Raw genomic sequence first — 13,691 nt, forward strand, 5'->3', positions numbered from 1 at the left:
TGCAACAATGTGTTTGAATCCTAATTTCAACATTCTAAATTATCCAAAAAAATTGCAAATTTGTGGAAATTACACTACAATTGCAGTATATATGTTTATATATATATATATAGACATGGAATGTGGACAAAATTACAAAAATACAGAGCGGCATAATTGTAAATACAGAGTTTTTTTTGTAAACAAAATTTATAAATTTGTAACAATACACTTTTTTTTGTAACCAAAGTTTACAAATTTATAACTAAAGTTTACAAGTTTATAACAATATGTTACAATTTTGTAAACAACATTTACATACTAAATAAAAATTGTAACAAACACTAACATAATAATTACAAACTGTTATCCATATTTTTCAATTTTAAAAAAAAATATTATAGTGCAATATATAATTTTTATGGTATTCATCAAATACTCTCCAATTTATATTATTTACTTCTTTTAAGTTTGCCTAAATGAAATGTCAAATGATTTGTAGGGAGAAAAGTAATGAGAGATTGATGAAATGACAAGATGATGAAATAAAATTTTCAGGTACGTTATTAAAGAAATAGTTATTTGTGGCATAAAAATATAAATTTATGCTTCTGTTGTACTTAAATACCTAATTTATTATAATTAATGTGTTAAATGAATATTATTAACTGATTATTTACAAAATTACAAGATAACAGATGTTACCTACCCTTAAATAAACAATAAAATGATACCTAGTATAAACCAAAAAAAAAACAGAACTTAAAATCATAATAACAGAATGATTCATAAATGATCAAGTACTCCAACTGATATGATCCATAAAATTCAAGTAATTTGCTTACATAATTAATCTATAGAATTCAACAAACAAAAAACTGAAAAGGACATGTACGAATATGTATATATGTGTATATATATAAAGAAATTGTGTAATATTGATTGTTTTTAATTATTTATAATGTGTACTTTTAGCATTTTCAATAAATTAATTAGTTGTAATTTTTTTTTCATAATGATATAAAATATAGTTATAGATAATTTTTCATAAAATTTTACAAAATTCCAAATAATTTAAAACAACTCATACAAGCTCATATTAAAAAAAACACGAGTGGAATAATCTGATTCTAAAAATTTATGGAAGTTGCACTACTGCAGTATATATGTATATATATATATATATGTATATAAAGAGAAAATGACTTAATTCTGACTGCTAAAATAATTTAAATAAATATTTTGGACAGTAGTCAAATACTACCATGTCCATGGTAGTCATACATAATTAATCTATAGAATTCAACAAAGAAAAAACTGAAAAGGACCCTGTAAGCATATGATTCTGTATTTTATTATACATATATATATATATACATATACAATTAGAGAGCTTCGAAATTAATGTTAAAAATAAAAGAATTTATGTAAAATAAGCAAAATCTCTCTCTAATGCGAACCAAAATCATTTGGCCCACCCAAGCACGTGATCATGCCACTGACACGGTGGAACTTAGAAACAAATTTTAGAGAGCCCAAATAATAATTTTGAAGAAAAAAAATATTTAGGTAGTGTTATTTTTTTAGAAAAATTATAATTCATTTTTTCATCACAGCGAATATCATAGTTGTAATAGTTATTTCATTAAATTTTAAAAAATTCTAAATAATTTATATATCAAAATAAGATTTTAAATAGTTTATTTTCTACTTAGATAAAAAAAATTAAGCACACATATAACTAAATATTTTAACTTTAATTTTGATATTATAAATTATTTAGAATTTAAAAAAGATGAGTGAGATATAAAAAAAAAAACACGTTCCAACCACGATACAAAAATGATCCCATCCGAAAATTTCAAAAAAAAAATATATGTTTACTATGTTGATAATTTTTCAATTTTACATTATTTATTAAAAAAAATTAAAAAATCTTTGGGCCTCCCGCTACTCTATCGTTCCGTCATATTTCCGTGTTTTTATATTATACAATCTACGTGTGAGATTCTTCAAGTGTTTTGGGAACATAATAATATAATTATAATAAAAATAAAGTACGAAAATCTATTCTCTAATTAAAAAAAAAATTATATATTTTACTCTTAATTGCAGGATTAGAAACCCAATAATTCTTAATTTTTTCGGCTGTACAAAAATGTGCCTCAAAATTCCACCTAAAGAGTACGTACGGATGAGATTTTACCCCATCATAAAATTCCCTCCGACCGCCTACGACGGTCCGGCGCCGGCGGAAACCCCTCCTCCTTCTCCACCGTAAGCCATTTTAGTTCCGAACCAGACGGTACAACCCATCGTTCGGCGGCGACGGAGAAGAGGTTTAACCACCGCTCACCGATTCGGACCCGAACGTCCGACCCGTATCCGATCCGACTGATCGGGAAGGAATAGGGTCGAATTCAACAGATTCGAAACACCACACCCCGCCGGAACATTTGATAGCTTGCGACGGCGCGTGGAAGCACTCGACACTCACCCGCGGCCTCCCCCACCACGATAAGTACTATTAGCCCTGTTTTTATTTTTTATAGTTTAAACGAGGACTCAACATTCAATAATCACACACACCGAAAGCCAAATGTACCAAACCGTTATTATTAGAACAGAGCATATAATAACCCATACACAAAAGACAAGTCTTTTCCCGGCCGAACCGTATGCAAAAAACTTCGTCTGTAGCTATGGCTTACACAAACATCAGATTAAGCGAGAATAAAAATCACACTGAAAACATGTCTGAAATGAAGAAAGTTGGTGTTTCGGGGTCCTCTCCAGATCAATTCTGCCCGTTACCTGAAAGCTCCGGTGGGTATGGGTGGACCTGGTTCGTCACAGACACCTGTTTCAGTATATAATCCAGCATCAGGGTCTTGACGAGTCTCCGCCTCGGCGGAATAAGGCTGCCGGATTTTCCTTTGAAACGAGGTTCATCGGTATCGGCAGAGCCCGTTATGGCCTGAGCCTGGTTGAACTTCGCCGGCTCCTTCTTGGCCCCGAGCTTCCCTTCGTATGCGTCGTCCTTAGCCATGGCCATTTCCTCCTCCTTCTTTTCGTTCTCCTCCTCCTCCTTCTAGTTCTCGTTCTGCTTCTTCTTCTTTGGTGGTGGTGACTGGTGAGGTGGTCGAAGCTGCAGGAACCAGTGGGTTTTATAATAGTTGGAGGGGTCGAAATTACTTAGTCTTAATTACTTATTTAACCTTTGTATATATAAAAATTGGAGGGACGTGAGCTTGGCGTCAGATATTAATTTACTTATTTAACCTTTGTATATATAAAAATTGGAGGGACGTGAGCTTGGCGTCAGATATTAATTTACTTATTTAACCTTTTTATATTTTAGTTTTACCATTAAAATATTCAATGTAAATAGTTAATTTTTTTTTTCTTTTGGGTGAAAATATGTAAAATTGCTAAAATATATATATTTTTTAGTATCCCCTCTGTTGAGATTTGACGGGTCCACTAGTTACATCTTTCACTGCATGGTTCGCAGAGTCGGTATTGGGAGGAAGATGAATTCATTAAATAAATATTGGTTAATTTTATATATTTTTTTAAAAAAAATATTTTAAATTAGTAAGATCTATCCGAGTGATTGATAAAACATAAAACATGTGATTAAAAAAAACATGTCTTAGAAAAGAAAAAAAAGACATGTCCTAGAAAAAAAAAAAGTACTTTGTGGAGATCAATGGTTAGGAATTGGGATGAGACAAACCTACAAAGTTAATCGTACGGTTAAAACTTAGCTAAGTATTTCTACAAATAGGATGATGCCACGTCTCTCACTCTCGGAACTACAGTCAGGATCCCCTTTTGTTTCCATTGAGGATCCATTTGACCAAGATGACTGGGAGCACTACGCCAAGATGACCGCTTGTCACCAACCCAAAGGTTTGCAATTGTTACCTTTTATTATATTTTAGTTCTTTTAAATATTTTTCCTTTGTTGTGGCAAAATGACATATTTTTTAAAGTTATTTTGCATTCTAGCCTAATTTTGATAATTCTTTGTAAAATAGACTTATAATTTAGACAGTCGATTGAAAATTTTAGACACCTAATTAAATTTTTTTGATAAGTGGTCGAATTTTAGATAGAGATTATTATACAAAAAAATTATCAAAATAAGTCATAATGCGAAATCAATTAAAAAAATATGTCACTTTCACATATTTCTGTTTTATTAATGATTCCAAAAGATTTAGTGATTAACGTATAACCAAATGGTCTCATCATTTATTGAAAAAAGTTAAAACTTATCTGGCTTAAGTCTCGCGACTGACATGTGATAATGCAACTATTATTTACAGTGGGTATTCGTAAGTTTCTTCTAGAATCTATATCAGACACCATAATGGAACTATGCAATTTCTTCAGACAATTATGTTCGCGGACCTTGAGTGTAAATGATATGGAGAAAGCTCAAATGGAGGTCATTCACATCTTATGCAAAATGGAGTTGATTTTTCCTCCATTTTTTTTTGACATAATGATACATTTGTTCTTGCATTTGCCAAAAGAGGCTTTATTGGGTGGGCCGATATTTATGAGATGGATGTATCCTTTTGAAAGATACATGAAAAAATTAAAAAACTACGTCAGGAATAAACCTCGTCCTGAAGGGTCCATAGCTGAAGGATATGTGGCAAATGAGGCTTTAACATTTTGTTCCATGTATTTCAAAGGCGTGGAAACCAAATTTAATCGTCCGGATCGAAATGCAGATATAGTTTATGGTCCACACCACCTTTCAGTGTTTCAATCTCAATGTCGTCCATAGTGTAAGGGATTTCAAGTGCCTCTCGACGAAAAGACTCGGAATATAGTTGGGTGGTTCATACTGGAGAATTCTCCTGAAATTGAAGTCTATATGGAGTAGGTTAATTTAATTATATTTTTTTATGTTGTTTTTAATGTAACATCTTTGAATCGTAACAGTATGATAATCAACAGCGAACACCTTCGTGATATCAAACAGATGGATCCATTGGGCGATCATAACCTTTTGCACAAAAAAGAGTTTCGTTCCTGGTTTTACAAGAAGGTAATTTATACCCATGACATTCTTTGTTGTTAGGTTGAAATATAAGTTTCTTATTATAATATGTTTTGGTTTATTTAGATATATGACTTGCACCAGCTCGGGTCATTAGAGAATGGGGATGAGTTGTTAGCTTTGGCATCTGGGTTTGTTCTTTTGGCGTACTCCTATCAAGCATGTATAGTGTATGGGGTTCGATATGTTATACGCAATCGAGATCAAAATCGTATTACACAAAATAGTGGAGTGTGTGTTACTAGGACAGAAGGTTTTAACTATTATGGACAACTTGAAGAGATATTGGAGGTATCTTATACTGGTGTATATTCAGTAGTATTATTTTGATGTAAATGTTTCAACACGGACCCGAAAAAAATTTACTGAAAATAATGTCACCAGTATTGTTTACTGAGATTTTCGGAAACTATAATAATAAAAGATAAGAGAGATTAAGAGAAAGGGTTTAGAGGTTATAAGCCAGATTTTTACGTGATTGAGGCGTTAACGAGCCTTAGTCCACGAGACAGTTGTATTAGAACTTAGAGAGTTTACAACAATGGAGTTTTCTCTCAGTTTTAGCAGAGTATCAGTATGTACCTTTTTTCAGAGAGCCTTCCCCAGTGCTCTGTTACATGTATTTATAGGTTCACAGGAGTACTGGACGTGGGCCGGGCTAACCCGGGCCCAACAAAGGTATAAATATTGCTGGCTTCTCTGTCGGAAGCCTAATACAGAAGAATTAAAACATCAAAGAAAAATGCTTACTTGAGCCCATTGGGCCAGCCCAAACCGTAACTATCATCCGAAAAATTGGAGCTTTTGGTCTGGGCATCTCGAATTACGAGACAGATTCAGGGGACAAGATCGGTCAGAGCAGTGGCGGCACAGGTCTGAACCAGCGGCGTACAATCCTGAGGTGGCCTTTTCCGTAGGTGAAACGTGGGGACAACTCCCACGCTTCATAGGGTGGAGTCAGGGTCATGGATGCTTTATCCTGCCAACCTTGGGTACTCGACCCGGGTCCATTTACCTCTGTCCCTCTCCGTTTACCATAAGCCCGGATCGTTTACCAGGCTTTAAGACCGTTCGTATCGATCCCGACTGTTATCCCCAGCCAGTTGAATCGTCTCCCGGATGAACGTCTCGGACAATACTTCCCGGATGCCTTCCGGGCCTCGCCCAGAATTAGGGTGTCGATATCCACCCAGCCCCTTGCCAAACGGGCTTGGACTGGGCCCATTCTCAATTGGGCAGTTAGTGGGCCTGGAACGCGGTCCCGGGCCCACGGCAGGAAACGGGGATAACAAGTATAAATGTGAGCGGTGAATGATATAAAGATAAACCGTACATACTTACTAGCCAAGCTAAAAATGTTTTATATCTCGATGATCTACTTAGAGGTCGAGTTCGGAAAGTTGTTGAAGAAGTGAATCATAGTAAAGTTTGGGATATTCCAGACATTTCTGATCAAATTGCTGATAATGATGTCTTACATGACACAAACTCATCCAATTTCATATTGACTGTTGAGCTCGAGGAGTTGGTTGTTCAACAATCTAATCAACTAGCAACATTCATAGGCATCGTCCCTCGACCTTATTCGACTGTTCAAGATATCGAAGATTTTATTAATGATGATGAGGAAGAAGTCGCAGACGTAGAAGAAGCTGATGGCGAGGATGATTTACTTGTTGACCTTAGTGATGATGATAACACTAAGCATGATTCACCAATAGATTTTATTTTATAAGTGATGACAGTGACTATTGTACTTAGTTCTTGTATCTGTGTAAGAAAAACTTTATATTTAAATAATTATATATCATAAATGTTGAACGATTTATGGATTTGTTATGTTGTATATTTGTAATCAGAAATGTTAAATAATAATTATGTGGTTATTACAACTATATATTAATAAATAATATATATTTGATATTCATACGAACAAACAAATCAGTCATATTTAGTTTAAAGATGTCAGTAGATGTTGCTACATACCATGGCGGAGATGGTGGTGGTCAAGATCCACCAGATCCTACTACGATCCCATCCAGTTGCGAGTTAGGTATTTTAAAATTTATTCTTTATTTATTTCTAATTAGGCCTTATTATACAACATACTGAATTATAAGATAGACTTATTTAAGACAATACAGTAGCTCCACCAAAGAGAAAAGGTCGTGGACCTGTCGCTGGGAAAAATTTAGACGACAGAAGGCGAGACGCTGCACATCCACTCCCCATAGTGGTTGACCCTATCACGTACAAGGTGGTGGGAACGGAACATGCTACTTTTTTCCGTCTTTTGGGCACCCAAGTCCCATCAGCAGTTCCAGGATATTACAAGGATTGGACTAGTGTCCAAAAACATTATAAGGACAATGTCATTAGTAAAGTGAAGGTAAAATTTTTAGAATTTACTTTAATAATAATTGTATTATAATTCCAGCACGATTAACATGGTTTCTCTTGATGGTAGCACATCTATCAAATAGATGGGCAGCCAGATTATACCACCCTCATAGACAGTATCGATGCTGAGAAGGCTAAGAGATACTGAGATAGGAAAACTAAGCGACACGCCCACTTCAAAAAGTTCTACAAATGATCAGATGATTGGGACGAGGTCCTAAAGAATCCACCCAAAGATGTCAACGTCGATGAGTGGAAACAAATTTGTGAGTTTTTCAGGAGTCCTAAGTTTATTGCGCGCTCCGTGAAGAACAAAATAAATCGAGACCAAATGAAGTACTCTACAACACAAGGCATGAAATCATTAGCGGTCACTCGACACGAAAAAGTAAGTGAAAATTTTAACTCAATTAAGTTCTATGAATTTATAAGCTCTCTAAGATTCTCATTTTCTTTATTAGTTGAACCCAAACCTAATTGAGGAATGGAAGGAGTATCATTGGACAAAAATTAACAAGAATTTTGTCAACGAGGATGCTGAACGAGATTATGTAAGTTTAACTTTATTATCAATTCAAATTATTATATTCTTATTTTTTATTATAATATTTTTAAAAATAGGTTAAGTTGAAGTCAACTCTTGAAGTTGAGACTCAGCACACAGTTGAATCTGGTACAGATGATTCTTCCTCGGTTGATAAAATGAAGATACTAAGTCAGGTTCTTCGTGAAAGGCAGGGCCACCAGCGAGGAGTTGGCCGCAAATTAAAGGGAAAAGCGTTAAGTCGTCCCTCTCAAAACACTCAGTCTCAGGCACCACCTTAACAGTCGACTGAGGAAATACGTGAGTTAGTTGACATTGTGAAGGTCATGAATGAACAACATCAATACATGTACCGACCTCCTTTATTAACATACATATATATAGTGTAAAACAAAGTTTAACCTGAATACGACAATACTGAAATTCTCAAATTACAAAAACAAACTTTATAAAAAAGTACATAAATTAATGTTCATAACTTCAAACCATACAATACTCTCAACAAAATAATTTTTTTTATCTTACATACAAATCTTAATACTTTTAGAAATAATTTACGTGACGTTACTATACCTTAACGTAAAACTATAGATGTATCCAACCGATAAATTTAAAAGTTTTACAAAGTTTACGAAATACTTTTAAAGCTTTATGTAAATGGTTTATACCTTTTTGGACCCTGTGTTTTTTCCCATTACCTGTTTGGACCTTGTGTTTTGACAAATTACTTTTTGGACCCTATGTTTTGTAAAATGGTTAAAATAGAACCCTAAATCCGATTTTGGTCAATGTTTTTTCAACTAAAATCACAAATAATTTACCAAACTAACAATTCAGAACAAAAATAAAATCATTCTGCTTAAAAACTGTGTTGTTATATTCAATTTTTTCTTTATCATAATTGAGTTTAGGGTTCTATTTTAACTATTTTACAAAATATAAGGTCCAAAAAGTAATTTGTCAAAACACAGGGTCCAAACAGGTAATGGGAAAAAACACAGGGTCCAAAAAGGTATAAACCCTTATGTAAATTATAAAGTTCACAAAATACTTTTTATGAAATATAGATATAAAATCTAGTTTCTCGTTTATTTATAATAGAGCATAGCAGAACTCAACTCCCTTCAAGTCAGCCCCATATGTACAGTCATGTTGGTTCCACGTACACTCATCAACAATTTATATTCGGGGCATCTTACCTACAATACAAACATTATTTGATGAGCTAAGGCTCAGTAAACAGAATAACTACCTCATATGCATTAAAATAAACGTGCAACATTTTATGTATTTTCTTTCTTTCACTTTGCTTATAATGCAATTTCAAACAAACATTAAAACAAACACATTATCTGCATTCAACTGAAAATCACGATGCAACACACAATAAAATTTGATAAAATGTAAACAGAATAACAACAATAACACAACAAAACAACATGATGATATAAGAAACTTTAAAATAGGCAAATTACTAAATTTACAATACATATTCAAACAAAAATTACCAGAAACAAATTCGGTACATTCAACAGTCAAAGGGGAAAAAATGCAAAACCCTAAAAACCAACATCAAAACAATACAATACAAACAACATGCAAACCTTAACAACAAATTTCTTCAGATCATCTCCCATAACTTTGCTTGATTTCACATTTTTCGCCTTCCTCCTTTCAACAGCATTAGAAACCAACTTCCGTTTCTGAGATTGAGATTTCGATGGCTCGGCTTTGGGCGAGTTATGAGAGTTTGGTTTCTCTTCAATCCGCTTCACAGAAGTTTTCTTCCCCATCAGCAAAGCTTGTTTAGAAATCTTTGGAGATTTTGGAATTTTTTTAACAGAAGGAGAAGGAGTAGAAGATCCGGATCGTAATATATCCATAGATGATAGATAATGCTATATATAACAACAAAGAACGCGAGCTTAAATGCTTCAATAACCGTGAAGACCACAATTTTTAGGGAAACAATTAAGATACTAATGTGATCGTGGAGCATTAAAAAAATAAAATTGAGAGAAGAGTGGAAGAGAGTATATCGTGAAAGAAGAAAGAGTGGGAAGTTGCCAGAAAAAAAATAAAAAAAGACTTCATCAATACAAATTACACGGAAGGGACAAAAATAGTATTTTTGTAATAAAAAATATATATAACATAAACATAAAAAACGTGATTAGTAGAAAAGTAATTATTGTCATGTGCCCGTAAAAAAATTTATATTGTAATATATTTGACGCTTTATGTAAAATCCATGCGAGATTTGTTGGATAGCTATAATGTGACAAAATAGCTATAAAGATGAAGAATCTTGATAATTTTTCTATTTTACATTATTTTTTAAAGGGAAATTTGCGGCATATGTAATTCATTTTGTTGCATTTAAATCGTACATGGTCTCTTGCCTATCTTCCACTGCCAATCTCATGCAATTTGTCACTTTTCTCACTCAGCCCCCATTCCTTTACCCTTGCATGCACTGATGAGTGATCTGATAACTCAACGTCACTCTCTGTTGAATAAGAGCATCTACAATGCCAGCATTCTATATCGTTGCCAAAAAATTAAAATATTAATATTTTTTGTATTATCTTTCCTCCACTAATAAAAAATAATTGTATTAAAATAAAAAGCAAAATGGTAACGTTGCCAACTTTTGGCAACCTTTCTCAGCAATAATCTAGTACATGGACCCACATTCTGACACAAATGGTTATGGCAACCCTCTAAGCATTGGCATTGGAGTTGCTCTAATAGAATCCAATACGTTAAGCTCCATGCTGCTCCCTCACACGTGGCCACCTGATCATTACATTGCATTTGCATCAACCTGGTGATGTAGACAAATCTGACGGTTGTTATTTGTCCTACAAGGACCGCCGACCTAAACTCACTCAAAGTCCTCGTTTTCCATCTAACGTGGAATCGTTAACTCTTTCATTGCACAACTCTATCACTCTGTTCACTTATTGGATCGTGAAAATGTGTACAGTTGCGGTTAAGGTTGGGGTTGGTAGTTCTAAGCTCTTTGTTTTTGTTTTGGAGGGTTCCTAAGGTCAGAAAAAACCATGCAAGATTCGTTGGATGCATAATGTGACAAAATGGCTGTAAAGATAAGATATGTTGAGGAATTTTGGTAATTTTTCGATTTTTATGTAGTTCATTTTGTTGCATTTAAATCCCTATATGAATTTTTTGGCAGCAAAAATCTTTATACAATTCATTTTATTGCACTTAAATCCCTATGTTAATTTTTTGGCGTTAAAACTCTATATCTTTACACATTTGTTGCAACTTTAGTATCTCAAACTAATATTTTTTTTTAAAATTTGGTACTAAAATTGCAACAAATGTGTAAAGATGATAACTTTTGCTGTCAAAAAATTTATATAAAGATTTAAGTGCAACAAAATGAACTTCACAAGAACTTGGGCCATCAAAAAATTCACGTAAAGATTTAAGTAGAAGAAAATGAACTGTACAAGAATTTATGATGCAAATTTCCCTTTTTTAAATAAAATTACAAAATCTTTGAGCTCCCCATGTGCTCTATCGTTCTGCCATTTCCAATACAATCTACGTATAAGATTCTTAAGGGTTTTAGGAACATAATAATAAAAATAAAAATAAAAATAAAGTACGAAAATCATTTCTCAAAATAAAAAAAAATTTATATATTTGACTCTTAATTGCAGGATTAGAAACCCAATAATTCTTACTTTTTTCGGTTGTACAAAAATGTGCCTCAAAATTCCACCCAAAGAGTACGTACGGATGAGATTTTACCCCAAAATAAAATTCCCTCCGACCGCCTACGACGGTCCGGGGCCGGCGGAAACCACTCCTCCTTCTCCACCGTAAACCATTTTAGTTCCGAACCAGACGGTACAACCCATCGTTCGGCGAGACGGAGAAGAGGTTTAACCACCGCTCACCGATTCGGACCTGAACATCCGACCCGTATCCGAGCCGACTGATCGGGAAGGAATAGGGTCGAATTCAACAGATTTGGATCACCGCAATACCCCGCCGGAAAATTTGATAGCTTGCGGCGGCGCGTGGAAGCACCCGACACTCACCCGCGGCCTCCCCCCACCACGACAAGTACTATTTGCCCCTTTTTTTTGTATAGTTGAAACGAGGACTCAACATTCAATAATCACACTCACACCGAAAGCCAAATGTATCAAACTGTTATTATTAGAACAGAACATACAATAAACCATACACAAAAGACAAGTCTTTTCCCGGCCGAACCATATGCAAAAAACTTAGTCTGTAGCAATAGCTAACATAAACATCAAATTAAGCGACAATAAAAATTGCACTAAAAACATGTTTGAAATGAAGAAAGTTGGTGTTTCGGGGTCCCTCCAGATCAATTCAGCCCGTTACCTGAAAGCTCCGGTGGGTATGGGTGGACCTGGTTCGTCACAGACACCAGTTTCAGTATATATTCCAGCACCCGGATCTTGACGAGTCTCCGCCTCGCCTGAATAAGGGTGCCGGATTTTCCTTTGAAACGAGGTTCATCGGTATCAGCAGAGCCCATTATGGCCTAAGCCTGGTTGAACTTCGCTGGCTCCTTCTTGGCCCCGAGCTTCCCTTCGTATGCGTCGTCCTTAGCCATGGCCATTCCCTTCTCCTCCTTCTTCTCGCTCTCGCTCTTGTTCTCGTTCTCGTTCTCCTCCTCCTTCTTCTAGTTCTCGTTCTGCTTCTTCTTCTTTGGTGGTGGTGACTGGTGAGACCAGTGGGTTTTATACTAGTTTGGTGGGGTCGTTAATTTAGTTTTTGATATTAATAATTTCTTGGATGTTTCTTCACTTTCATTTTTAAAATAATAAAAATAAAAATTGGAGTGACGTGATCTTGGGGTCGTTAAAATCTTTTTAAACTTTTCCAAAAGATGTATTTTTTCCTAGCTGGTGGCATGATTATATCGAACACCTATATGCCCCTAAGTAATCAAGTTACAAGTCTTGGATTACTTTCTCCTCCTCCTGTTCAGGCTGGTTTTATAATGCGAAATTTGAAGTTATCTTCTTCCAAGGTTATCTTATTTTCTCATAACAATCAGACACTACTACGCAAGGTTATTAGATACCTCAGGATAGCCCAGCCAGAACCACATGTGCAAGTTTCCCTGCATGTGGCTCATCCGTGATAACTTCTTCGGATTTGCGTGAACTAGCGGACTGATCACTAAGTGGGGATGCTCCCTCCAGCATGAGAGAACCTTTTCGGAACTGGTTAGGAATGGGCGCCACTATCCCAGCCCGGATCCAGCCAGGTTCTATTGATCATGTCCCCTTCCCAACAGTTGTACCTTGTCTTGGGGCGTCTTTGGCTTTACGAGAGCCGGAGAAAAAAGTCTTTCTCTTCCTGTCCCAGATCATATTCCGGTGCGTCCATAGAAGAGGAAATCGCAATGCCTCTTGCTCAGCAGGCGTAGCTTGGAGTGGGAGTGTAGCGTGGGTAAGGTAAGGAAAGTGGCTGCCAGAGAGAAAGCCAAACCGGCCTATTAAGCGCAGCTAAGCTAATATGCGCCGGAGAAAGCCAGGTGCCGGAGGGAAGCTCTATTCGGCCCGGAGCATGGATTCCCCATAACGAATAGGCTAGCTCAATTGCCTATCCTGTGCTCGAGAAGGTCCCCCAGTTCCTCGGCAGCACCTCGAGGTGCATTTAGTTGTC

Source organism: Humulus lupulus, chromosome 1 (genome assembly GCF_963169125.1).
Source record: "Humulus lupulus chromosome 1, drHumLupu1.1, whole genome shotgun sequence".
Classification (NCBI taxonomy): domain Eukaryota; kingdom Viridiplantae; phylum Streptophyta; class Magnoliopsida; order Rosales; family Cannabaceae; genus Humulus; species Humulus lupulus.